Genomic DNA, 5,587 nt, shown 5'->3' on the forward strand with positions numbered 1-5,587 from the left:
CGGGGCTCCGCCCCCTCCGCCCCGCCCTCGCACGGCGGCCGTTTAACGGACGCCCCTCGGCCGCCGTTTAGGCGCTGCCGCTCGGCGGCCGTTTAACGGGCGCCGCTCGTGCGCTGGCCCCGCCCTTCCCGCCCCCAAGAAGGCCGGGGGTTGTCAGGGATTTTCCATGGGCTCCGGTGGTCCCAGGGGTTGGAACGTGCGTTCCCTCCCTCCCTCCCTCATAATTCATGAGAGAAGTGGGAGGAGAGACAGCATGCCCTTTCCTTCCCCGGGTCGGTTTGGGTTTTCCGCATCCAGGATGGATGCCGTCAGTGGCTTAGCAGCCTGGAAGCTCTGCCCCTGTTTCAAGTTTTATGAGAGAAAGGTGATATTGCTAAATGGAAAATAAAGTTTTTGGAAGCAGGAAACAAAACTAGTAGCTGTCCAACAGCCATCAACATCTGCCCAACTTTCTACATGCAGAGATATGTATATCTCAAATATGCAGAGATTCTATTTGCATGCACATATATACATATATATGTTGATACAGATATATATTTATCGAGACCCAGCGAGCTTATACCAATTGCTGAGGCGTATAAACCACATTACTTTGGCTAAGCAAAGCAGCTGGAGAGATGGGAAACGTCAAAATGAAGACTGCGAGCGTGGCCATTACGCACGCGATGCCTCGTGACGCAGCCCCGCTACGCGGTGACGGCCGCTTTCCCCCGGTACCTCTCCAGTGCCTTGGTGCACAAGACAGATGGCATCTGAGAATGAATCAAGGCTGGTAGTGAATAAAGTCACCGTGATTCCAGCATATTCCCATTTGCCATAGCTTCAGTTTCTAGCTAACATCTTGTAACTATAGTGCTCGGATTTCTATAGTTTCTATGGGTATAAATAACTGAAATAACATTCTGTTACATGGAGCCATATTCCCAGGCACACTGTGTACCTTCAGAAGGACTTGAAACCGGCACATTTCCGACAATCTTGCACACACTCTTGAGTTAAAAGTTATGTTACAAGTGAGAAGGCATTAAAGAAATTGCAGTAATGAAATAGCGTGATTGGGCTGTTTTCTTATTTTCTTTCTCATTTTGGGGTGGGGAGAGGGCAAACAGAGAGGGGAAGAGGAGGGGGTGGTTGTCTAGGTGCAGCTTGGTGGTTTCAAGTGCTTTCCTGAAGCTCCTATCCTCTATTTTCTCCTTTCACACCTCAGCTCCCACCCTAGTTGGTTGCTCCTTGCTCTGACCCACCTCACACAGCTCCTTCCACTGGTTCCAGCACTTTATCCTTTGACTTCCTCGTTCCTGCTTCTAAACTTTGGATCTTCCCACACTCCCGTCAGCCTCCAGGCCTCCAAGGGGCTGCAGGATGTATTATGTCTGCTCTGTGATGCTCATCCCTCCCAAAAACACACGAACCCTCCCCAAAACACCGTACGAAAGGAACACTGTTCACAGGGGACATACAAGCTCCTTGCCCCCAGTTGCCGTCTGCAACACAAGGACCCCCAAAGCAGAAGACCAAACCAGGCTGTGAATACTTCCCATGATTAACAAAAAACAGAGGAGCAGATTGGTTGGGTTATTGACATTTCATTAGTAAAGACAGCAAATTGCCTTTAAAATTCCATTGCTATGCAGGAAAGACATTGTGCAATCTCACTAAAATTCAGAGCTGTAAAGGAACACAACATGTCGGGTCATTCAAGTATATATAAACACCTAGAAAAAGCAACTTAAAAGTTGAAAATTGTAAGAAAAATCAGCCTGAACAAAAATGGTCTTCTTGGAAAAATAAGAGTCCCAAATGCTAGGCAGGAGATGTTCTGATGAGAAGAAACTCTAAAAAGGATCCTAAAAGAGAAAATGTCAGGAAAGCTTACTATCTTTCTCTGTGCCACAAGTGACATTTACCTGAGATACTTCTATGATTTTCTACTCATTCCTAGACAGTTTTCCAGCCTTGGAGTTTTCTGCACAGTTTGTCTTGATCACCATCTTTCTCACTGTATTACTGTGTTGTACTGCTGGTCCTGAACGCAGGATTTAAGACTCCTGTGGGAGCCTGTGGAGCATGTATGCAGGCATTTTTAGAGGTGTTATTCTTTCCTTTTAAATTTCTTCTCTATTTCTCCTGGCAGCAAGCCAGTATTAAGGAAATATCAAGCACTGAGGTCAGCAAAACTTTCCAGGGCACCCATGCAAAATCAGGATGGTTAAAATCATTTAAAGCTTTTGGAGAATCTCACCTGTGATCCCATTTGTGCAATTCAATTCATATTTTGTAGAAGTTTGTGTCATTGGGCACAAATTAAAAAAAAAAAAAGAGTAAAATTAAGATTGAAACTCTTAGTACAGCTTTCCGGTTTCAAAACACATAAGCAACACCTTTCCTATATAATAGAAATTTGCTCTATTTGGAAAAGGATTTTCAGGATGAGAATAACAAACACAGTTCCACATCCACAAAGAGATGATACGACAAGTACATGTGAGGAACCATTAAAATGCCATTTTTCAGTTATAGACTGAATCAAATCATTTATGTGTGCTTTATTTCCTTAACCATGTGTTTAAATTTTGAGATTTAATTATCAGCTACTTATGCACATCATCATAAAAGTATTTTTTCAACATTACCACAAGTGACAAATCTCAAACATACTTGGTACCTCAGCTATTTTGTTTCTGATCCCCATAACAGTTGCAACAGTGTAAGCCACAGCTTCACCCTTTTCCTACATGAAAGGAACACAGCTGATCAGCTCTGAAAGCATCATATGATTTTTATTAAATCCAAGGGAAATTCACTCTTTTGAAAGCATCTACACATGAGGCTACTAGTCTGCCTTTTCTAAAGCAGGGCAGCTGCACACAAAGACCTTAAGTAACTGTGACAAGTGATTCATAGGTTATCAATAGTTTCCTGCCGAAGGAAACAACAAATTGTTGTGACAAAAAATTTACCAATAACTAGTTTCCCGACATTTACAGAGTATATTTTAACCTGTAAACCCTACAGTTTCCAGCGAAGTATCTTCTCTGGAGAAATTTGTCCCACTGCATTGGTGTGAAGCCACTTTGGTGATTAAAATGGAAAGCTACTGGAAATTTTGGCATGAGACCCATAGAAGAATAAATACATGAAGGTCTCAGTAAAGCAATAAGATAAGATATTATATAAAAGCACAGTGAATGTGACAATTATGTCTTAGGACCAAATCTTTATTTAACGTGTCTCAGTGAAATTGCTTATCTATATTTACTGAGTGCCTGTGTGTTATATATAAGTATTTGCTTTTAATTTTTATTTTCCTGAGCAGAACTGATTTTGCTTAGGGCCAAAAAATACTTTTTGGAGACTTTATTTCATAACTCTCTCTAAACTAACTGATTCATGTTATAAAATTGTACTTTGCACATTTAAGGCATGATCCACACCAAACCTATATTCATTTTCTCTTGCACCTCAGTCATAATTATCTTAATATGAGGCAGATGCAATTAAACAAAAACTGCAAGGAGTCAGTACTTATTAAAAACAGACTGTTTGAAAATCACAGTATTTATGAACAAAAAAGGCAAGTGAAGTGGTTACAAAATAGAGGCTACCAGTAACCAGAATGCCTAGGTTAATAATGTTCTAATTAAGATGCCAGGCAAACATGCTATCCATAATTGTCAGGATGTACACAAAATGGATTCACATTAACTAAATAAACAGTAGAAGAAAGCTACAAACAGCTGGATGTAGATTTTGCAGTGAAATGTTGCCATCCCGCTCAATGTAGGTCCTCTGCCAAAGCATAATGGCTTCACTGAAATACCCTTCAGGGAGAAAGAATTAGGAACATATGCTAAGTCTTTCATTTCAGGAAAACTTTTCATTTCTGGCCATTTTGCTGCATATTGTATTTTTAAATATAATGTTGAAACCTAAGTGAACCATCTTGATTTTCTAAAAATGAAATGTTGTGGTTAGAAAACTCAGTGTTTTATTGAAATTCCACTTTGTAGGATATTCCAAGCATGTGTGTGTTCTTTTGGTCCAATTGTGATCCAATCTGGAATGAAAACAGATTTTGAAAGATCAGAACTCCCACAAAGCTGAAATTCTGGTTTCTACCAGCAGCTTTCTCCTCACAAAAGTTCCACTAAGAGGTAGCGTAATGTGCAGTTCTAAAGTAACCCACTCTTGCAGCTTATTTATAGGAAGGCAAAAGAAAAAAATGGTGGAACAGAATCAAAATGCACAAACAAAGAGAAAAGTTCTATACCAGAATGTGAAGTTAAAAGATGGTCTCTGAAATATCTTCTGAAGATTTTATTGCTTCAGCAGATGGAGAGATGGCTATGGATTATAATATAGTGCCATGGCCTATATCCATTTGGGATATCAGTTTACATTTTTCCCTAAGAGTTTTTGACAGCAGTTTTGTGAACACTACTCATTAGATTTGAAACTTTTGACCATCCAAATTAGTTTCTCACACAAGATATTCTTTATTAGAACATCAAATACCTGACTTCTTAGTGTGTATGTTTACATTACTAGGTTGATGGCACTAAGTGAATAGTCTATGACTCTTAGCCTTTTCCTCACTAGTTTATGAGAGCTAGGCAGGGCAGGCTGGGCCCTCTGGCACAGCTACATCTGGTGAAAGGGATCCACCAGATCCTATATCCTAATCCTATATCCTAATAGATCTCTATTCTGCAGTGGCCAGCGAAGATCATAACCTGACTCTTGAGGCAAATGATTTAGCTGAATAGCACTCAGTGTATAACATCACATTCATGAATAAATGATTGAAAACCTGGAAAATAATACCTCCAGCAGCACCTTCCTTCTGCCAAATTCTGTACTCCACAAGGTCAGATTTCCAACTAGGATACAGTTAGCAGTTTCCTATGCGCTAAGGCGGAGAACAAAGATGGGTTAACCTACGGGTATTTCATCTGCTAGAGAAATATGAACTAAAAACATCAATAAAAACATAAATTTTTGGTGCCTAATATTTTAGCTGATGTTCAATTAGCCACATGAGTCATATGCAAGCTTTAGTGCTAGGTAAAACAGACAATGACACATACCAGTTGGCTCATAAAACCCAACCTGCTCAAGTTACCACAGCAAACATTATTCCCCTGTGCTACCTTGCAGAGTTCCAAAACAAAATCATCATCAAGTTACAGTTGCAAACGTGAAGTGCAATTGCAAAGGAAAAGTCTCCAGTAGGTAGCATGTGCTCTCATACAAATGTCAGAAATTATAAACTAAAACTGTGCCAGCAAAGTCAGGGCTAAACTGATCCCAAACCTCATGGCCATACCATGTTGTTCTGTGAGGAGCAGAGCTAAGACAAGGGGGTTCCTGCAGACATTCATCAACTATCTGCCACTCTCCTCAATGGGACAACTATAGCTTGACCCTATAGCACTTCCCTGTTTTATCCCCACAGATGACAGCATAAATTGAAATTATTCCAGAGTTATTGACTTGGACAGTCAAATGTGTGTGGTGGCTGGCCAGTGAGATACTGCTAAGGAAAACATATATAAGTGATAAATTTTCATAGCTCTGGTGAGTT

This window comes from Nothoprocta perdicaria, unplaced genomic scaffold (genome assembly GCF_003342845.1).
Source record: "Nothoprocta perdicaria isolate Ctin4 unplaced genomic scaffold, notPer1 scaffold_54, whole genome shotgun sequence".
Lineage (NCBI taxonomy): Eukaryota > Metazoa > Chordata > Aves > Tinamiformes > Tinamidae > Nothoprocta > Nothoprocta perdicaria.